Raw genomic sequence first — 24,167 nt, forward strand, 5'->3', positions numbered from 1 at the left:
GGTGTGAGGTGAGCATGATTGACAGTAAGTCTGAAAATTCACTAATAAAAGACGTAGAATGCTTGGGTGGTCTGTAAATTGTGATACATAAAATAGGAGGGGCACTAAAAACAAAGGCGTGGTACTCAAATGCAGTGTAGCTGAGTAGTATGATTTCTTTCATTATTAATACGTTTACAGTAATAGAGGCAGTACCAGCACCTTTTTTGCCCCTCCTAAAAGAAAATAAAAAGTTGAAATTAAGGGTAGAGGCCTCAGTGAGAAGGATGGGTGCGTCAGTTCCCAGCCAGGTTTCTGATAAAAAGAGACAATGTGTGGCCGGTGTGCAGTCATGCATTTGTTGCTGCCTGGATCAAGAGATAAAGATAAAGAGCACGATCTTACTTTCAGTTCAATCAGTCCAGCAGTTCCAGCCGTCCTGAATCCTCCACTTCATCATGCCTTGTAAGTCTAACAAATATTTGTTCTTAATTTCATTCCTGTATCTTTCTGTTTTATTTGAAGGGTTTTGTTGATCCTTTGTTAAAAGGGACTGTGTTCTGTTTTTATTTGGGGAATAAATGTTCCCTGAGTGATCCAGACCAGCGGTCCCAACCTGGTCCTGCATGTTTTACACTCAAACACCTGATTCTAATTCATTCATCATTAGCCAGTAATCAAGGTCTGAACAAGTCTGTTAACGACACAGTCGCTTGTATCAGGCTGTTCTGAAGCAGGAAACATCTAGAACATGCAGGACGGTGGAACCAGGACCTGGTTGGAGACCGCTGGTCTAGACTAAACTAAACTCTCACTGAACTAAAGTCATTAACTCTGAAGAGTTCAGAGACTAAACTAAAGTCATTAACTCTGAAGAGTTCAGAGACTAAACTAAACTCTCACTGAACTAAAGTCATTAACTCTGAAGAGTTCAGAGACCAAACTAAACTCTCACTGAACTAAAGTCATTAACTCTGAAGAGTTCAGAGACTAAACTAAACTCTCACTGAACTAAAGTCATTAACTCTGAAGAGTTCAGAGACTAAACTAAACTCTCACTGAACTAAAGTCATTAACTCTGAAGAGTTCAGAGACTAAACTAAACTCTCACTGAACTAAAGTCATTAACTCTGAAGAGTTCAGAGACTAAACTAAACTCTCACTGAACTAAAGTCATTAACTCTGAAGAGTTCAGAGGTGATTACTGTCAGAGATCACAAACCTGCATAAACTACAAATCTATTGGAAGTTCTGAACTCACTTCTGCTGTCTGGGGGTTTGTTTTCCTCTAGATAGATAGATAGATAGATGGATGGATGGATGGATGGATGGATGGATGGATGGATGGATGGATAGATGGATAGATGGATAGATGGATAGATAGATAGATAGATAGAAGACAAAAAAGGTTTCAATTCAATTCAATTTTATTTATATAGCGTCTAATACGACAGATGTTATCTCTAGACGCTTTCCAGAGAACCAGAACATGAACATAAACATAAAGCATAGAGCTCCCGAGGCTCCAGCCTACAAACATGCACAAAAGAGAATAAAGGGGGGCCGGCACAAGAAACTACAGGAACGATGGACAAAAACGATAGCTATGAGATACTTATAATAAATAAAAATGGTAATGGAGAAGATAGGAAGGGAAAAGGAGAGGAGAAGAAGGGTGAGAGGCACCGCCCAGCGGATCATGTCGGTCCCCCCTGCAGCATAAGCCTATAGCAGCATATCTACCACCAAGCTATATTTGAGACTAACTATTATAGTCTTGTTCTATAGCTGCAACTATGACTACTGACTCTAACACACTAGAGTTTACACTACCTAGAGATTTACCAACACCAGCTAGAGGTTTACTAAACACTAACTATAGGCTTTACTAAACAGAAAGGTTTTAAGTTTAGTTTTAAAGGTGGAGGTGGTGTCAGCCTCCTTAACCCAGATTGGAAGTTGGTTCCATAGTAATGGTGCCTGATAGCAGAACGCCCGCCCTCCAAATCTACATTTAGATACTCTAGGAACTACGAGTAAACCTGCACCCTGGGAGCGGAGAGCTCTGCCAGGAACATAAGGCACTATCAAATCTTGTAAATACTGCGGAGCTAAGCCGTTTTGGGCTTTATATGCAAGTAATAAAATTTTAAATTGGATTCTGAATTTTACGGGTAGCCAATGGAGCGACGCTAACACTGGAGAGACGTGGTCTCTCCTGCTAATTCCTGTCAGTACTCGTGCTGCTGCATTTTGGATCAGCTGGAGCCTATTCAGCAAATTACTTGGACATCCTGCTAACAACACATTACAGTAATCCAGTCTAGAAGATACAAACGCATGAACTAGTTTTTCTGCATCACTCTGCGAGAGGATTTTCCTAATTTTAGCAAAATTACGGAGATGGAAAAACGCTATTTTACAAACCTGATTGACATATGGTTTAAACGACAAATCCTGATCGAAAACAACACCAAGGTTTCTCACAGTTGCACTGGAAGCCATCGCAACACAATCTAATCCCTTCCTAAGATGCTCTGGACCAAGAATGATAACCTCTGTTTTATCTGAATTTAGAAGCAAGACATTTCTGGACATCCAGTCCTTGATGTCCCTAAGACATGCCTGAAGTTTAACTAACGGTTCTGTTTCATCCGGCTTCATAAACAAATAGAGCTGCGTATCATCAGCATAACAATGAAAGTGTATGCCGTGATTCTGGATTATACTTCCCAACGGCTGCATGTATAAACTGAACAAGATTGGCCCTAGCACTGAACCCTGCGGAACACCATAACAGACCCTTGATTGTTCTGAAGAAACCTCATGTACATGAACAAACTGGAACCTGTCAGATAGATATGATTTAAACCAACATAGAGCTGTCCCTTTAATCCCAACAACATGCTCTAACCTGTGCAGTAAAATGCCATGATCAACAGTGTCAAAAGCAGCACTGAGGTCCAGTAGAACCAATATGGACACTAATCCCTTATCTGAGGCCATAAGAAGGTCATTCGTGACTCGAACCAGTGCTGTCTCTGTGCTATGATGCATTCTGAACCCTGACTGAAAGACTTCAAACAGATCATTTCTATACAAATAGTCACATAACTGGCTTGAAACTGCCTTTTCCAGAATTTTAGATACAAATGGAAGGTTGGAAATTGGTCTATAATTAGCTAAGGTGTCTGGGTCAAGAGAAGGTTTTTTTAAGTAAAGGTTTAATTACTGCGACTTTGAAAACCTGTGGTACATATCCTAAGTTTAGGGATAGGTTGATTTGGTCCAGTATTGTGGTACCAATAAGAGAAAAAACATTTTTGAATAGTGGAGTCGGGATGGGGTCTAACATACATGTGGTAGACTTAGCTCTATTAACGAGTGAAGTCAGCTCAGGGAGGTCTATAGGATCAAAACAGTCTAGAGACAAGTCAGAGCGTAGGGAAGTCGCTAAAGCTGAAGAAACACCTACAATCGGCTGGTTGATTTCTTCTCTAATTCTCGTGATTTTACTGTTAAAGAAGCTCAAAAAGTCTTCACTACTGAGAGCTGCAGGAATGCACGGCTCAACAGAGTTGTGACTCTTTGTCAGCCTGGTTACAGTGCTGAACAGAAAACGTGGGTTACTTTTGTTATCCTCTATCAACGTTGAATAATAAGCTGTTCTGGCTTTGCGAATGGCTTTTTTATATACTATTAGAATATCTTTCCATTCACGATAAGAGTCTACAGACTTACAAGAGTACCACTTCCTTTCCATTTTACGCACGTTTTGTTTCAACATGCGAATATCTGAATTATACCAGGGAGTTAAGCTCCTGTGGCTAGAAACCCTCCTTTTCAAAGGAGCAACTTCATCTAAAGCTGAATGCAACAAATCAGCAGTGTTACTAGCAAGGAAATCAAGATCTGCAGAGGTAGAACCCAGGTCACTGGCCTCGACTACTTCACTATTTTCCACTGTCGTAAGATGAGCAATGGCCTCCCTAAATTTAGCAATAGCTTCATCAGACAAACATCTGCTAAAGTAATACCTCCTATTTTTAAGTTTATTATTTATTATTATGTTTATGTTTATGTTCATATTCTGGATCTCTGGAAAGCGTCTAGAGGCAACATCTGTTGTATTAGATGCTATATAAATAAAATTGAATTGAAATGAATTGAATTATTTTGCACTTCAACATCGACAATATTAAATTCAAACGTTATTAAGTAATGGTCGGATAAAAGGGAGTTTACAGACGACACCAACAGACCATCAGTTTCAACACCATAGGTGAGAACGAGATCGAGAGTATGATTAAAACAGTGCGTCGATTTATCCACTTTTTGTGAGATACCCATTGATTCTAGAAGAGAATTGAAAGCTAATTTAAGATTATCGCTTTCAACATCCATATGAATATTAAAGTCACCCACTATGATGAATTTATCTGTACTGATCAATAATCCAGATAGGAAATCTGAAAATTCAGACAAAAACTCTAGATAAGCACCAGCAGGGAGCCGGTACACTACCACTAACACAACTGGCTTCTCTGATTTCCAGCTCGGAAATTTCAGACTAAGCATGAGGCTTTCAAATGTATTATAATTGCACTTAGGTTCAGTTTTTGTTTGGAGACCGGAGTTATAAATTGCTGTGTCTCCTCCGCCTCGGCCCGTATTTCTAGGAATGTGATGAGTAAAGTAGCCGGGCGGAGTCAATTCATTCAAACTAACATACTCTTCCTCCCGTAACCATGTTTCTGTTAAGCAGAAAACATCACTCCTACTCTCTGTAATTATATCATTTACTAACAGAGACTTGGAGCTTAACGATCGTATATTTAGTAATCCGCATCTAATTTTTCGGTCTCTTATTGGTACCAAATGTGCATTGGTTTTAATTTTGACAAGATTATTTTGGTTAACGCCTCTATAACGCCGCACCTGGTGAACTTTTGGAGGGCGGGGAACTGCAACCACTTCTAATTTGCTAGGCACCTGGTTAGAGTTACCAATATCATGTAATCCTACAGTTTTAGAGTCGCTAATTAGTGCCACGGCCCCCGGCCAGAGGCACGACTCCTCCAAAGCTATGCAATAGCAAGGAGGAGTAGGCCTCTGGCCGGAGGCCAGAGGCACTATTGTTATTCTGCGGGTTTATTATTATTATTCATCTTCCGGACAACTTTCGGTTCGCTACTCCTCCTAGAGCTTTGAGAAAACGCGAAAAGTAAAAACGTAGAAACATGCGCCTTAATCGGGAATCGTGTGCTATGACTTTTATAAGCAATTGGCGTGCACGTTTTTGCGCAACGTGCACAAACGTGCGCGCTAAAACCCATCCGGAATGCATTGGGAGAACTTTGGGGCCTCACCACTCGCACACGGTTACTCGAAAAATTCTGAACCGAATTAGAAAGTTGTAGGCCCTGAATTTAACTACAGTCCTGTGGATTTTCAGAGCGATGGCACAAATAGTTTTTGCACGAAGTGCAAAAACATTTCCAAATTTCCCAAACTAATGGGGAGATCACGTCCCATGCATTCCTATGGCGCCATTCAAAGCGGATGGGAGAAAAAAGACGAAATTCACCTTTTTTCTCAGTCACGTATCTTTCTCATACTTGCAAGTAAAAATGTCATTCAAACTTCAAAACGGAGGAAAACTTCTCTTCTCTCTCTGAACCTGGAACTGTTTTTTCCTAAAATGTACACTTTTCAAGATATGAGCGCTCAAGCGAGGACTGGAAATCACTTTTTTGTCAAATCTTCAGTGCGGTTCGAATTCATTAGAGTGGAGAGACTTTCGAAAAATGATCATAATTTTTATTTGTAACTCGAGCTCACGGGCAAACCGTAAAAGCTAGAAAGATAATTTTTGGTCAGAATGTAGACATAGATGTTGAGTTTCAAATAATGTGACTTTGACAGGCGTTGTGTGCACAAAATTGGAACGGCAGGGCCAACAGACACGCCAAATCCTGTCTCTCTCTCCATTGACTCCCATTTTAAATGAAGTTTTCTTAAAAAAAATCTCACTTTTGTTTTCGAATTGCCGTTACTAACACGTTTTAAGGAATATCTGTATGAAAATAACATTTAGATAATCTGGTAGGTTCTCTGTTTCTCAAAATGTTTTCGTTTTTCTGCTAAGAGCTACGGTTTGATTACAAGGTGAAGTTATTTCAGGCTTGTCAAAACCAAAAATCTCTGTATATTCTCTGTATACAGTAGTAAGCTTTTTTTTAAGGTTTTGTTGCCCGGCAACCGGAGCTCAGCTGTTGACTGATTAGGCTGACCCAGAACTGGTCACATGACCCATTCAGTACATACTTCATAGTATAACCTGGAAAATGGAGAAATCTGAACCCTGACCTTCATCATCCTCTTACTCCTCCTCCTCCTCTTCCTCTTCTTCCTCCTCTTCCTCCTCTTCTTCCTCCTCCTCCTCCTCCTCCTCCTCCTCTTCCTCCTCCTCCTCCTCTTCCTTCCATCCCTCCATCATCCCTCCATCCATCCATCCATCCATCAATCATCCATCCATCATCCATCCCTCCATCCATCCATCCCTCCATCCATCCATCCCTCCATCCATCCATCATCCATCCATCATCCATCCATCCATCATCCATCCAGCCATCCATCCATCCATCCATCCATCCATCAATCATCCATCATCCATCCATCCATCATCCATCCATCCATCCATCCATCCATCCATCCATCCATCAATCATCCATCCATCCATCATCCATCCATCATCCATCCTTCCATCATCCATCCATCATCCATCCATCCATCATCCATCCATCATCCCTCCATCCTTCCATCATCCATCCATCCATCCATCATCCATCCATCCATCCATCCATCCATCCATCATCCATCATCCCTCCATCCATCCATCATCCATCCATCCATCCATCCATCCATCCATTATCAGTCCATCCATCCATCCATCCATCATCCATCCATCCATCATCCATCCATCCATCCATCCATCATCCATCATCCATCATCCATCATCCATCCATCCATCCAACCATCATCCCTCCATCCATCCATCATCCATCCATCCATCCATCATCCCTCCATCCATCCATCATACATCCATCCAACCATCATCCCTCCATCCATCCATCCATCATCCATCCATCCATCATACATCCATCCAACCAGCATCCCTCCATCCATCCATCATCCATCCATCCATCCATCATCCATCCATCCCTCCATCCATCCATCATCCATCATCCCTCCATCCATCATCCATCCATCATCCATCATCCATCCACCATCCATCCATCCATCCATCCATCATCCCTCCATCCATCCATCCATCCATCCATCCATCATCCATCCATCATCCATCCATCCATCCATCATCAGTCCATCCATCCATCCATCCATCCATCCATCATCCATCCATCCATCCATCCATCATCAGTCCATCCATCCATCCATCCATCCATCATCCATCCATCCATCCATCATCCATCCATCCATCCATCATCAGTCCATCCATCCCTCCATCCATCCATCATCCATCCATCATCCATCCATCCATCATCCATCCATCATCCATCCATCATCCATCCATCCATCCATCCATCATCCATCCATCCATCATCCATCCATCCATCCATCATCCATCCATCCATCATCCATCCATCATCCATCATCCATCCATCATCCATCCATCCATCATCCATCCATCCATCCATCCATCATCCATCCATCCATCATCCATCTATCATCCATCCATCCATCATCCATCCATCATCCATCCATCCATCCATCATCCATCCATCCATCCATCATCCATCAATCATCCATCCATCATCCATCCATCATCCATCCATCATCCATCCATCCCTCCATCCATCCATCATCCATCCATCATCCATCCATCCATCATCCCTCCATCATCCATCCATCCATCCATCCATCCATCATCCATCCATCATCCATCCATCATCCATCCATCCATCATCCATCCATCATCCATCCATCCATCCATCCATCATCCATCCATCCATCATCCATCCATCCATCATCCATCCATCATCCATCCATCCATCATCCATCCATCATCCATCCATCATCCATCCATCCATCATCCATCCATCATCCATCCATCCATCCACAGTATATACAGCATAATACAGTATACACTTCCGGGTCATGTGACCCAGAACTGGTCACATGACCCAGGGAATGCACATTAGCCCCACCCCTTCTTCTGATTGGCTGATACGTTAAAGTCCAATATCTTTTGAATGGTTTGACATACAGAGACATGGGTGGTGTCAAATGACTAAGTATGGAGTCCCTGACCCTCATTGGTGCTAATTAGCCCCGCCCCTTCTTCTGATTGGCTGATACGTTAAAGTCCAATATCTTTTGAATGGTTTGACATACAGAGACATGGGTGGTGTCAAATGACTAAGTATCGAGTCCCTGACCCTCATTGGTGCAAATTAGCCACGCCCCTTCTTCTGATTGGCTGATACGTTAAAGTCCAATATCTTTTGAACGGTTTGACATACAGAGACATGGGTGGTGTCAAATGACTAAGTATGGAGTCCCTGACCCTCATTGGTGCAAATTAGCCCCGCCCCTTCTTCTGATTGGCTGATACGTTAAAGTCCAATATCTTTTGAATGGTTTGACATACAGAGACATGGGTGGTGTCAAATGACTAAGTATCGAGTCCCTGACCCTCATTGGTGCAAATTAGCCCCGCCCCTTCTTCTGATTGGCTGATACGTTAAAGTCCAATATCTTTTGAATGGTTTGACATAGAGAGTCATGGGTGGTGTCATTGGACTCGGTATTGAGTCCTTCACCTTTATTGCTTGTAAAATGTACACAAATTTGCAGCAGCCCGCCGTGGCACTCTCAAAATTTCTGCAAGAAATTGTCTAGTTACATAATGCAATCCTACAGTTTTGTTGGCAGGCGTTGGTCCTCGGGAAGCAGCAGAGAAGTGTGTAAGACTGCAGCTCTGCATCCTGGCCTGGACCCTGCGTTGTCAGGGGGAGTGTCTAATAAAACTGGCCAAATTTCTAGAAATAAGAGCAGCACCATCCCAGGTGGGATGAATGCCGTCTCTTCTAATCAGACCGGGCTTTCCCCAGAACGTTTCCCAATTGTCAATAAAGGTTACATTGTTTTCTGAACACCACCGATACAACCAGCGACGGAGCGAGAGCATATGGCTAAACATGTCATCGCTGGTCAGATTGGGGAGGGGACCAGAGAAACCTGCGGAGTCCGACATGGTTTAGTGGGGGGGGCATTGATGGTCTCGCCTGCCCTTGCAAACTGGATGGTGCATCCCTCTGGGGCAGCTTGCAGGTTGTTTGCCTTTTGTCTGCAAGACTCTGCCACCTGGGCCAGCTTCTTAAAGACAGCATCGTGCAGCCATCTGTATCGCCCTGTATCGCGTTGACGGTGTCTCAGGGGGGGCAGAACCACAGGTGGAGGTTTTGGGGACAAGGTAGGGTGTTATACATAGCTCGGATTAGGAAGCTGATCCTGGCTAGGGGGATCTTCCACAGGTCAGGCCATGTCATCCGCCTGACCATTACGCCTTCCCATGATGACCGTTCCCCTTGCCCAACATGCATGTTCATTTATTATCAATTTGATCTCTTCTGTTCATACTGTAATATCTATGGATATATTTTATTGTGTTTTAATCATTTTCCTGCTGTACAACTCATTAACTTGTGTGAGTTGTGACTGGAAAGTCATGGAAGGAAAATAGGGATGATTTTCAGTTGCAGCTCGGTCGTATATTTTACAATAATAAATAAATGTGTCCGACTGTTAAATATAAGAGGGTTGGGTTCACATACAGACACAAAATTGTTGGTGAATTTACAAGGAAGAAAAATCCCAGAACAGTGACTGAAATTATTTGAAACTGAAAATAAAAAGAATTAATGATAATCATCATCATTTTAATAATTAGGGCCTTCGCACTTACATTGCGAAGGCCCTATTGTATCTGTAGGAATTTTTCTTTCTTTCTTTTTATTTTTCCGACGGAAGGAGGGCCTTTTTTCCCCCTAAACGTGCCCCGAAAGTCACCACATTTTTAACCAAGTTATATAGTGATATTTCATGGTTTGCATTAATGGGCGTGGCCTAACGGCTCAACAGCGCCCCCTAGAAAACTTTGACCTCAAGCCCCACAATACGGTTTGACGTACATGAACGAAAATCGGTACACACCTGTATGTCGCAACTTAAAGAAAAGTCTCTTGGCGCCGTGGCCGAAACCCAACAGGAAGTCAGCCATTTTGAACATTCTGAATTAATCGCGTAATTTTGGAGCAATTTATGCCATTCCTTCAGCCACTTCAGAGCCCGAACCGTAACGTGCACCCAGGTGTGTTATACATTATACATTTGTCTTTCAAAAGTGTTACCGTGGTGACGCTAGACGCCAAAAAGCACGCCCCCCTTCATCTGATTTGTCCATATTTGATAGTTCCCCAAAAGTCACCAAATTTTGCATGCAAGCCAGGCCTGGCGATAAATTTGATATTTCATGGTTTGCATTAATGGGCGTGGCCTAACGGCTCAACAGCGCCCCCTAGAAAACTTTTCTCTGCCATAACTTTTGAATGGTTTGACATAGAGAGTCGTGGGTGGTGTCATGGGACTCGGTATTGAGTCCTTGACCTTCATTGGCCTGAATTAGCCCCGCCCCTTCTTCTGATTGGTCGATATCTGATAGTTCCTACTTTCTGCCATAACTTTTGAATGGTTTGATATAGAGAGTCGTGGGTGTTTCATCCACTAAATGTCCAGGGGCCTCATCTATAAAGCTTGCTTGCACAGAAAAAGCGCCTGAAAGTTGCGGAAGCCGCCATCTACGCAAAGCCTCGGATCTAAAAAGAAAAAACTAACCGAAAACTATATAACAATTGCGTTCATAAGGATAAAGTTTAAAAAAAAATACAAATTAAAGAAATAGTCTCTTCTCCCCGTGTGTGTGTCTGCCTGTCATGCACGGGTACTTTCGCGCATGTTGTAAAGCCGGAATTATGGTTCTGTGTCACAGCAATGCAGAGCCTGCGCCGTAGGGTCCGGCGTAGGGTGTGAGTCGCCGCGAACCCTACGCCGTAGGCTCTGCGTTGGTTTGACGCGGAACCATAAATCAGCCCTGAGCAGCTCTGAGGAGAGACGGGAGAGGAGGAGGGGGAGCGTCCCGTCCCGTCTTCACATCGCCCGCCTTAGCACAGAGGGTCTGGATGGTTTGCAATCACAGGCTGAGCCTACCGTTAGTTTTTAAACTATAAAAACTATAAAAAGTGGGGGGGACAAATACATGATTTTGAAAAGTGGGGGGGGACATGTCCTCCCTGTCCCCAGTGGCACTCACGGGCAGCAACGGCGTGCTGCCACTCACTCGCTTTATTTTATTGTATACAAGTTATATACTTATTCTAACTTTTACTGTGACCACCAAATAATGTGGTTTTCCTGCCTCCATATCATCCACAACATCTTGATCTGAGTCTCCGTGAAAGTCAGTGTCACGGTGGCTGGACACCCTCTCATTCATCCTGACGCCCAAACAGGCTGCAGGAAGCCACTGCACATGCTCAGTAGGCTCATCCATATGCATTTATGGGCGTGTAGAGGGCGGGATATGAGGCGGATTAAGCTGCGCAACCTTCCAGCTGGACTGCTGGTCTGCGTGCACATGGTTTTATTGATCCGGATTTTTTTTTTGCGCACAGCATTTTCGGCTTTTGAGTGTACGTGCACTTTTAGTATGAATCCTACGCAGTCCATTTTAAATGAGGCCCCAGGTTTGAAGAATCTACATCAAGTCATACAAGCTTCCACTGCAGCCTGAACGTGCACAAGGGTGCGAGGGCCCGTTCATCGCTGCTTGCAGCTTTAATTCTTATGTTATTTGTACTTTTTTTTTTTATCAATAAATCTCAGAAAGAAAGGAAAAAAAATGTTTGTTGATCCCTTCCTTCCTTCCTGTTGATCCTTCCGACTGCATACAGCACATTGTCCAGTTTATGTCTTTATGGCTATGTGCAGTGAGGTATTTATCCATCTCAGAACAAAAGCAAGGACCTCTCTTTTGAGAGCAAGTTTCATGAACATGTGATAAATTGTCAATCAAACAGTGCTTTGTGGGTCCACGATCCTGAAACCCGTTAGTCGCATGGGTCATTAGCATGTTCACATTTTTATTTCAATTTTAATGTATTTTTATTCAAGGTGAAGCTGGATCATGGAGGTGTTGGTTATGAATGTATTAACAGGTTCTGTTGTCCAGCTTCACCCTTTTGTCATTGGGATGAACCAATTCCTGACAGCCAGGTTTGAAGTCGGGATCTCAGGATTTTAGACGGACACAAGCAGCTGTAAGGTTTGCCCCCACACACACTGCCCCCCACCCATGACCCTCTGCCAAAAAACACAAGTTTGTTTGTGGCTCAGAACAACTTCACGTAATGTGGACCAAAAAGGAAAATGGCGGACAACGTCACTTCACGTAAGACACCAAAGAGACATAGTGGATGTGCGCTTTTTAAAACTGTGGGGGGAGGTTTCCTCCACTCAGTGGTCACTGAAAGTATTGGAGGCCTGATGGTCGGGATGCTAACGTTCCTGAGAACCAGAGAGAGGTAGGGGGAGAGGAGACTCCAACGCAAACACAGGTGCAGATGCAAACACAGGTGCAGACGCAAACACAGGTGGAGACGCAGGTGCAGACGCAGGTGCAGACGCAAACACAGGTGGAGACGCAGGTGCAGACGCAGGTGCAGACGCAAACACAGGTGGAGACGCAGGTGCAGACGCAAACACAGGTGGAGACGCAGGTGCAGACGCAGGTGCAGACGCAAACACAGGTGGAGACGCAGGTGCAGATGCAGGTGCAGATGCAAACACAGGTCCAGATGCAGACGCAGATGCAGGAGTCAAAGTGTTTTAAACCGTTATTGACTAGATCCATCGTCACAATCTAAATGAACCGACAGGTTTAGGAGACGTTTGAAGGAGAAATGGGCGGTTCATGAAATCAGCTGGTTAGACTTTCATGGGGGGGTCGTTGAAGAAACCAGACGGAAACACAAATCTAAACGTTGTAATGTGAAACAAGTCAAGAAAACAGTTTTTGACACTATAATTTTATCAAGATCGAGCTCATGAGAATAAAATCTTGATTTTTCATGTTAATAAAGTTTTTTTTATATAAACTACTTTATATCTTGTGTTAATTTTCATGAAATACATTTTAGTATGTTTTTGAACCCTCCACACAGAGTTCACATATTTATTATTCTGTCTCCTAAAATGTCTCTTTCTGTGTCATATTAAGGTTTTTCAGAACAAAGTTATTTATTTTCCAGTTTTATTCATTCACTGGTTCTTAATTCAAACAAATTATATTGATCAATGACAAATACATCAACAGTAAAACATGTTGGGTTTATTGTATTGTTACGTAGATCTTATTCTTAATTGTTCGTAAACCACAAGTAATATAAACCCACAAACGTGAAACTTTGATGCAGGTTGAAGCTTCACTCGTGGATTCTGCAGGACATTTACACAAATGTGACAGAAACAAAGTTTTGGTCGGAACCGACTGAACTCCATGTTATAAAAACTGGTTTGGACTGAACTTTGCCCTCTGGCAGTAAAAATGTTAATCTTTAACTTTTCTAAATTGCTCCTGATTTCAGCAGATGAATCTGTGGTTCAGTTGGAGCAGCTGGTGAGTAAAACCTCCCTGATTAATTGCACAAACAAGTATTTTGTTAGAAGTTGTTTAAGAACCACTTAATGAAACGTTTTAAAGTTTGTTCTGTCATCAAAACGTCTTGGTTTAGTTTTTTGGAAAGTGTTTCCTCTTTCCTGGAAACACCAAAGTAACGAGAGAAACATTAGATGACAGAATAAGAAGGTTTGAGTGAATAATGTCATGATGATGAGTCTGGGTGTGCAGACGTCTGCAGCAGCGGAGTGGACTGGTACCGGTACCAGTACCAGTACCAGTGCTGGTACCTGTACCAGTGCTGGTACCTGTACCTGTACCAGTACCAGTACCTGTACCAGTACCAGTACCAGTACCAGTACCAGTACCAGTACCAGTGCTGGTACCTGTACCAGTACCAGTACCAGTACCAGTACCAGTACCAGTGCTGGTACCTGTACCAGTACCAGTACCAGTACCAGTACCAGTACCAGTACCAGTACCAGTGCTGGTACCTGTACCAGTACCAGTACCAGTACCAGTACCAGTACCAGTACCAGTGCTGGTACCTGTACCAGTACCAGTACCTGTACCAGTACCAGTACCAGTACGCGGTACCGACACCGTTTAATCCCCCTCATCAGGTACCGGGACCCGGCTCTCCCTGATAGTCTGAATCCTCCCCGACCTCTCCACACTCCACATCTCCTTTTGTTCAAATATAGTTCAGTAGTTCCGGTTTGATTGAGCTGTTTTTATTTCATATCTTTATTTTTCCTGTGATATTTTCCATCTTAACACCATGAAGGTTCAAGTTAATAAACGTGGCTCCGTGACGCGTTCAAGGAACCCTGGTTAAAGATGAATCCATTTATGAGCAAAACCATAAACTTCTGCAGGGACTTTATTCAACTTTGAACTTTTCCTCTGATTAATTTAGAAAATGTTTAACTTGAAATAAATCCTGCAGCAGGGAGTAGCTGCAGAAGTCGTTTACAGAAATGTTCAGGCTGATTTTAAGGTTTATGTATTCCAGTTACATCACATGTCCATCCGTCTGGAAAACACAGATTTATCATAAACAGACCAATGAACTTATTGTGGAGCCTTTTTGTCAGTCAAAGATGTAAATGAAAGAATTAAGAATGAGATTTAAGAAATAATATCAAACATATTTTAAATGTATAAACACAGATTTATGTTTATTCTGACTGAACTGAATTTGTTTAAGATAGTTTTGACTCGTCGTTACCTCAGAGTTGACGTTAACTCTGACTCGGGCAGTTTTTGAGTTGGATTTAAGTAAAACAACTTTGTGGTGCTTCATGAATCTGATTTGGGGGAGAGTCACGTGACCCCTGGTGGCGATGGAAGCGTAGTTACCCGGCTCCGCGCAAGCTGCCGTCTTTTTTCTTTCAAACTTAAGTTTTTGCATCACAAACTACTGTTAATGTCGGCTGGGAGTGAGTCCTCCACCTTGGCGAGCAACAAACGGCTGCACACGGATTCGCCACTGAAGGAGGAGAAAGACCTAAAAGTTCAGAGAGTGGGCGCAGGTGGCGTTAACATGGCGGACCTGGCTGCGCTGACAGCGGAGCTGCAACGCATGAGCAATAAGATGGATCTGCAAACCGAGCGGCTGGAAGATGCACTCTGCCGGGTCAAGACCGAAATATCTGGGGAAATTGGTCAGCTCAGTGAGTCTGTCGGTAAACTAAATGCCCAAGTAGATCTGCAAGCTAAAGAGATTAAATCGGTTAAGACTCAGGTCGGGCTGCTTCAGAAGGCTGCGAGTGATGACCACGGGAGGATCTCCGCTCTGGAGATAAAAGTTGAAACGCTCGCTCGTAAAGCTGTCGATATGGAAGATAGATCCCGACGCAATAATGTGAGACTAGTTGGTCTTGCTGAGGGCGCAGAGGGCTCGGATGCTGTCGGGTTCCTCAGAACCAACCTGCCGGTGTGGTTCCCATCATTGAAGGACAGGCTGATTGAAGTGGACCGAGCCCACCGTGTTTATGGTGCTGGGACCCAAAGCTCTGGACGCTCTCGTACTCTTATATTCAGACTGCTCAGGTGGCAGGACAGAGATGCTATTTTGACAGCGGCTAAGAAGAGGGGCCCCCCCATCAGACAAGACAACTCCAATCTTCTGTTTTTTGCGGACTACAGCGCGGCGACTACGGTGAGGAGGAAGACTTTCAGCTCGGTGATGAAGATAGCACACGACAAGGATCTTCGCCCCTTCCTCATTTACCCGGCGACCCTGAAGCTGAGACTCGGGACGGGACCGAAGCTTTTTGATGATGCGGCTTCAGCTATGGATTTCATTCAGCGACAGCCCTCGGCGGGTAGCGGCGCCGACACGGAGCGGAGGGAGAGAGCCCGTCGGAACCTGTTCACTACTGGGTCAGGATACGCAGCTTCCGAGCGCGGGCAGATTCAGGAGGCAGACGTTCAGGTGGAGGACATCACCGTGGATTAATGATCCTGCTCCTTCATCACTCCCACCCCTATATTATTTCATGGATGTCAGGTTGGTCTGGAAAAGTCCTGAGGTACCCCATTTAATGACTTGTTTAATGACTCACTTAGCCTACGTTTTGGCTCTCTTGGTGTGGATTTTTTATTTCTTGTAACGTTGAGCTGTGGTGATGCTGGGGTGACTTAGGCTTATATGTCACTGTGTGTTTGTGTGTGCATGTGGATATGTGTGGATGTATGTTTGTGTCTATGTGTGGGTATGTGTGTATATGTGTATATGTATACATGTATACATATGCTCTATGTGGTTAGTAATTCTTGCTCTGCACATTGCACTACTGTGTAGATGTATGTGCGGTGTTTAGGTGTATATGTAAACACACAGTGGACAACATTCTATTATTGGTTCAGACCACTTGTCATTTTACAGCCGTTATAGCCATTTTTTGTTCTTATTTCTATGGTATTAGACGGAAAACATATCTTTTTTTTTTCTCACTACTGACGGGCTCTTGCGCCGGCCCGGGAGCTGATAGCTTTCGTTGCGTTCATAGAGTCACGTACTTGGCGACTTTTATGTTCTTGCAGGCCTGCGGGATGCTCGCGCGGCCTGCCCGTGTTTGTACTTTTAGATTAAGGTTTCAGAGTTTTTTCTATGTTTTTTTAGTTGTTTATGCTTTCCTCCCCTTCCCCTCACGGACTGCACATCTCCAGGACTGGCGTCTCTGCCCCTCTCTGATATTTGGTTCTGCTTATTATGTAGAAGGCTTATATCTAGTTTACATGTCTGGTACTTTTTGCTCTGCATACTGTACGTGTGTCTTGACCTCCCTAAATTGCTCTCTCTCTGGCATGTGTGATGGCTGGTGATGCTGTTGGTATAATATGCTGGAATGTGAACGGCCTGAATGCCCCTCTTAAGAGAACACGTATATTAGACTTCCTCTGCCGTAAAAGAGTATCTATTGCGCTTATTCAAGAATCTCATCTTAAGATCGGTGACGTGCAGCGTTTTCAGAATGGGCGCTTTAAACTTATAGCACACTCCTGTGCTCAGACCAAGACAAAGGGGGTACTTATTTTAGTGGACAGGATACTATCTCTAACAATAGATCAGGTAGGAGATGATGGCCTCGGCCGCTTTGTCTATTGTAAAGTAAGAATAAATCACGCTAAGGTGGCTCTAGCTTCTATTTATGCCCCTAACACAGATGATGCAGTTTTCTTACAGGGCGTGAGTAGTACTCTGTTGGAATTGTGTGAAGGTTACCACCTGGTGGTGGGTGGTGACTACAACGCTGTCCTGGACCCCGCTCTAGACAGATCCTCGGCTGTCAGGGATGGCTCCCAGTCCACTTCACTTTTGAACACTTTTATGAAGGACCTGAATGTTGTTGATCTGTGGCGAATCCAGAATCCCAGCGCACGAGATTACACCTTTTACTCAAATAGGCACAAATCTTACTCCAGGATAGATTTTATATTTATGAGCCCCTCTTTAGTTCCTTCTGCGTCCTCTATTGACTTTCTACCTATTCTTTTGTCTGATCATGCCCCAGTGTTGGTGGGGATTAATCCTACTTCTCTTCCAGAGAAGGCCACTAGATGGCGACTTAATACCACATTGCTGACCAACCCTGCGTTTCTAACGTATATCAAGGCTGAGCTTGGCGCATTTCTTGAGACTAATAAGGATGGGTGTGATGACCCGCAGATCCTTTGGGAGGCGACTAAGTGCTCTCTCAGGGGCTCTTGCATCTCATTCTCCTCTCATCTGGCAAAAGAGCGGTCTAGGCGTTTTGAGCACCTGGAGAGGGAGATAACTTTATTGGAACATGCACAGAAGCAGCAGATCACAGATAGCCGGTCTGCCCAACTCGCCTCCCTCAGGGGTGAATTCCACGCTCTGTCTCTCTCGAGGGCTGAATTTATATTTCATTTCATTTCATTTTTATTTATTCCATATCATGGGAATAGTTCACATATGTTCCATTCCATGATGGAAAAGGGGCAAGAAGAAGAAAGCCTTATATGCCAAGCCCCTTTCTCAAAAAAAAATAAAACAATTCATATAAAGATGGTCTGTCCGTCTGTTCAACAATCAATACTTATATAATACCAAAAAAAAAGGAATAATGAAAAAACAAAAAAATAAGAAAACATACACACTAACTCACCAACAATATAAAAACAGAAACAACAAAATATATTTTACCCGTTACATTCATATTGTCTAATTGTATGGTCTTTGTAGAATTTTTTGAACTGGTGAATATTTCTACAATCTTTCAAATCAGCTGCCAAGGAGTTCCATAATTTTACACCACATACTGAAATACACATTTGTTTTAAAGTGGTGCGTGCAAACGGATGTTTAAAATCAAATTTCCTCCTATGGTTCTTATCTTCTGAACTAAAAACAAAAAAACGTTGTATATTTTCAGGCAATATTCTGCTTTTTGCCTTGAACATAACTAATAAAGTCTGTAACTCAATAATGTCTTTAAGTTTAATTAATCCTGCATTGATAAAGAGTCCATTGGTGTGTTCTCTTGCCTGCTTTTTATGTATGATCCGTACTGCTCTCTTCTGTAAAATAAACAAAGGCTTGATATTTGTTGTGTATGTATTCCCCCAAACTTCCACACAATAACTAAAATAAGGCAAAATAAGGGAGCAATACAAAATTCGCATTGTCTTGTAATCTAAAACATATTTCACTTTGTTCAAAACAAAAATATTCTTTGATACCTTAGTTTTAACATACTTTAACTGAGATTTCCATGTGAGGTTTTCATCAATAATTACACCCAAAAATCTAAACTGATACACTCTTTCAATATCAGATACATCGATACACAAAGACACCTTTTCATCCCCTTTCTGTTTAGAAAATACCATGAACTTAGTTTTTTTTAAATTAAGTGATAACTTATTCTTGTCAAACCATTTTTTCAAATTAACCATTTCTTTTTCAATGCTGTCCATCAACGTTTTCAAATTTTCTCCTGAACTAAAAAGATTTGTGTCATCCGCAAACAAAACAAATTGTAATAATTTTGATACCTCACATATGTCATTAACATATAAAATAAAGAGCTTAGGTCCAAGGACCGAACCTTGGGGAACACCACACTCAATTTTCCTGCACACAGAATCATTACCAGCAAACTGTACATACTGTTGTCTGTTCTCCAAATAACTGCACAGCCATTTCAAAACAACACCTCTCATCCCATACATTTGCAATTTAGAAACTAAAATATTGTGATCTATTGTGTCAAATGCTTTTTTTAAATCAAGAAATATTCCTACTGTGTATTTTTTACACTCAATTGCTGTTGTTATCTCTTCTACTATTTTCATTAATGCTAAGGATGTTGATCTGTTTGTTCGAAAACCAATACTGACTCTCACTCAGCAGTTTGTTCTTTTCCAGAAAACTATCAAGTTTTTTTACAAACACTTTTTCAAGCACTTTTGAAAATTGTGAAAGCAGAGACACTGGCCTATAGTTAGTTAAACTGTGTTTGTCTCCTGTTTTAAAAAGTGGAATATCCTTTGCAGTTTTCATTCTGTCAGGAAAAATACCTGTACGAAAAGAAAGATTGAAAATATAACTTAGAGGTTTGAGTATACAATCAATTGTTTTCTTCACTATAATCATGTCTAATCCATCACTATCGATTGATGTTTTATTCTTGAGTTTTTCTACTGTTGATCTTATTTCATTTTCACTCACTTCTCCCAGAAACATGGACTGTATCACTTTACTGTCCCCATTCCAACAACCTTTCAGTTGTGCTTCATTACTTTTATTAATTGTCTTTGCTAGGTTAGGGCCGACATTGACAAAGAAAGAATTGAATTCATTTGCCACCTCTTTTGTGTTTTTTATTATCTTATTTTTATCATTGATAAAATGATTAGGCAAGGGTCTTGGCGCAGAATTATTTCCAATGACATTATTTAATATTTTCCAAGTACCTTCGATATTGTTTTGATTTTCTTTTAACATTTTATTATAATATTCTTTCTTGGCTTGTCTCATTATCATTGTCAGCTTATTTTTATACACCTTATATCGCTTCTCAGATGTTTTTGTTTTATATTTAATGAAGTCTTTGTAAAGTTTATTTTTCTTTTTACATGCATTTTGTAATCCCTTTGTTATCCAGGGCTTTTCATTGTACTTACGTTTATGTTTGCATTGTATTATTGGACAATATGAATCATAAAGTGACAAATATATCTTTAAAAAGGCTTCATAAGCATCATTTACCTCTTCCACATAAACCCCTTTCCATTCTTCTCTCAACAGGTCAGTCCTTAATTTATGCATTACTTCATCAGTCCTAACTCTAACATGTCTACAGATATTTTCCTTCTTCTTCCTCTTTATTTGATGGTTATATGTTAGAAATACAGGTAAATGATCACTTATATCATTTATTATCAGTCCACTTTTAACATTATTCTCCATGATATTTACAAATATATTATCAATTAATGTTGCACAAGTCGAGGTTACTCTACTGGGCTTTGTTATCAATTGGTACAGTCCTTTACTATAAAATGAATCCAGAAAATCAGATGTAGTTTTGTGTTTAGATGCATTAAGTAAATCAATATTGAAGTCCCCACAAATCATATATGTTTTACATTCATTTAACCCAAACATTAATTCCTCCATACGGTCGTTAAACCGTTCTATATTTGATCCTGGTGATCTATATACACACGTGACAACAGTATTCCTGTTTTTTTCCATTTCAATCTCCACTGTTATGCATTCCATTAAATCATCCAATACTGTAGTCATTTGTTCAATTCGTCTGCACTTCAGGTCACTATCCACATATATGGCCACACCCCCTCCTCTCTTATTGACTCTATTAATATAATGTAACTCATAACCTTCCATAAAAAAATCAGTACCCTTCTCTTCATTCAACCATGTTTCAGATAAGGCTATCAACTTAAATTTACTTTTGCATGTCAGCAAAAAATCATTAATCTTGGTGAAATTAGTATAAAGACTTCGACAATTAAAATGAATCAATGAAAATATGTCGTTCATTGCAACCTCTTCATTAAATTGGTCATCAGAATAATATTTGCAATTGTCAGTAATGGTGTTGAAGACATGACTTTCGGGGTCAATCTCATATTCAAAATCATACATTTTAATCTCATTAAAATCGGAAAAAGATATTTTTTCTACATGTTCATCCGTCATGAGAATATTTAAATAACTGTATGTCTCTGAGGGGATGAGAATAATCCCTCCCAGAATATTAGTCTCAGTTTCAGACAGCTATCCATACCTCCTCAGACCTTCGGAGCTTCATGTCTATCCAGGTTCTCCAGTAGTGACTTTACGCCTGACATCAGCTCTCTTGCTGCTGCGTTGGTTCCGCTGCTTCTGTAGCGAGGTGTCTGCCAGCCCGCCGCGCGCAAAGTTGACTCCAAATCCATCTCCCCCATTGGAAGCTCCATGACAATGCCATAGTCACGCAGTCCTTCTGCCGCGGCCTGTGGGCTCTCAAACACCCTGCTTTTTCCATCACTCTCAAATATTTTTAATCTTGCAGGAAAAAGTATGCGTGACTTGATCTTTCTTTCTTGGAGCTGTTTTCTGACTCCTCTGTATTTTGCGCGTTCCATAAACACTTCAGATGTGAAGTCCTCGTCGAAGTAAATCCTGTTATCGTTGATCTTAATGATTTTCTTTGTCCAGGCAGCCTGAAGCACCTTCTGCCTTATGGTGTAGCTCTGGAAACAAACTATTATTGATCTGGGTCGGTCGCTGCGCCCAGCTTTTGGACCCGGTGCTCAGTGCGCTCTATCAATGTGGACTTCCCCGTCAACTTCAAGTTTTTCCCGTATTAGAGTTTTCACAAACTCGATCATGTTGACTCCCTCACATTTTTCAGGAACTGAATAAATCCTTAGATTATTCCTTCGGGCCTGGCTTTCAAGATCCTCACACTTTGCTTCCAATTGTTGCTGTTTGCGCAGATTGTGAATGAGCACTTTGGTCAGATTAATTTCATGATCCTCGTTTTGCGCAATTCTTGACTCTGCTTCATCCATTCTTTTCTTAAGATCTCCAACACAATCTTTTAGCTCATTGATGTCCTTGGTCAATGTTGCAAAATTTCCAGCAGTTTCTGTGCGGAATCCTTTGATTTCTTTAAGTATTTCTGTTAATCCCACCGCGCCTTCCTCCACTTCCTCGTCAGAGTGATTTTCCACAGGTGAATTGTTTGTGGCCAGTCTTGATTGTTGTCTCGTATCTCTGTTCTTTCCCATATTTCTCTCTTTTTTGCTGTAATAAAGTTCACTGTCCAAATGCTTTGAAGCAGTTTAAGTTTTCCTTTTGATGTGGTCTAGATTTTCCGAGTTTTTCCAAGAATTAAAGTTGGTTGTTTGTGCGTGCTCTGTCTCTCACTGCTTACCGGCAGCCATCTTTGCGCCCATCCCGCAATATATTTCACAGGACCAGACAAAAATACTATTTTGACGCTGAGGCGTAGTAGGTTGCTGGCACTTAGGCTAAGGGAGAGCGAGGGCAAGGCCTCCATCCCCGCCGTTAGGGATCCCGCTGGCACTATTCTCACTTCACCCCAGTCAGTGAACAACACATTTAGGTCATTTTATGCTGACTTGTACAAATCAGAAGTGACACATGATGCATCGCGCTGTGAGGCGTTCCTTAGTGTCTTACACTTGCCCAAGATCTCGCAGGCCGACAGAGGGCTCTTAGATTTGCCCCTAGACCTCGAAGAGCTTCATGGGGCCCTCAAGTCTCTACAGCGAGGGAAGTCACCTGGTCTCGACGGCCTCCCACCAGAGTTATACCTAGAGCTGTGGGAGGTGATAGGCCCCCTGATCCTAGACTCGTTTAACTATCTCCAGGGGGGAGTTCCATAGGGACCAGAAGGCTGCTCTCATCTCGCTTCTGTTAAAAAAAGGCAAGGATCCCCTGGAATGTGCGAGCTACAGACCAATCTCTCTGATCACCTGCGACCAGAAGCTCTTTGCGAAAGCTCTTGCCGTACGATTGGAGGCAGTCACAGATGCTCTCATTGGTCCAGACCAGACAGGTTTTATGAGGGGACGCCTCGCAGCTGACAACGTGCGCAGACTGCTCCACATTTTAGACTCAACTAACGACTCTCATGATTCCCGCGCCATTTTCTCGCTCGACGCGGAGAAAGCTTTTGACCATCTCGAATGGGGGTATATGTGGACAGTGCTAGAGCGCCTGGGTTTTGGGACCAATTTCGTAAATATGGTGAAGACTTTATATGGTGCACCGACGGCAGCGGTCCTTACAGGGAAAACCATCTCTCCCACATTCCAATTAGAGCGCTCGACCAGACAGGGGTGTCCTCTCTCACCCATCTTATTCTGTCTCGCTCTTGAGCCGTTAGCTCAGGCTGTCAGACAGAGTACTTCCATTTCCCCTATAATACTACAGGATCAACCCCACCACATTTCGTTATATGCCGACGACATTCTTCTCTATTTAGAAAATCTGAATGTCTCTATTCCTCAAGTATTGGACCTGTTTAGTGATTTTGGCAGCATGTCAGGGTATAGGATCAATTGGGGCAAATCGGCTCTAATGCCCCTTAACTCTGCTGCCAGGTCTACCCAATTGCCAGCACACATTTCAAGTAGCGATAATTTTGTATACCTTGGTATCAATATCTGGCCCACCCTGCCTCTAATTATTAAGAATAACTTTGAGCCCACCCTCTGTAAGATCAAGGCAGACATCCAGAGGTGGGGTGACCTTAAAATGTCACTGCAAGGTAGAACCAATATAATTAAAATGATTGTACTCCCAAGGATCAATTTTCTTTTCTCGATGCTCCCACTGTCCCCACCCCCCAAGTATTTTAATAACATCCACTCGATGGTCACTAAATTTTTATGGGCAGGTAAACGCTCTAGAATT

General features: G+C 42.3%; 1 protein-coding gene across 1 annotated transcript in view; it reads left to right on the top strand.

Moving 5' to 3' along the window:
- Nucleotides 1–415: 415 nt before the first annotated feature.
- The window catches only part of LOC133451336 (golgin subfamily A member 6-like protein 22), a 34,781-nt gene continuing 11,029 nt past the window's right edge, over nt 416–24,167 (top strand). The window contains exon 1 of the mRNA XM_061730305.1: nt 416–444. The gene's annotated coding sequence lies outside the window, so the exon portion shown is untranslated. The remainder of the gene's footprint in view (nt 445–24,167) is intronic.

This window comes from Cololabis saira, chromosome 9 (genome assembly GCF_033807715.1).
Source record: "Cololabis saira isolate AMF1-May2022 chromosome 9, fColSai1.1, whole genome shotgun sequence".
In the NCBI taxonomy this organism is placed as follows: domain Eukaryota; kingdom Metazoa; phylum Chordata; class Actinopteri; order Beloniformes; family Belonidae; genus Cololabis; species Cololabis saira.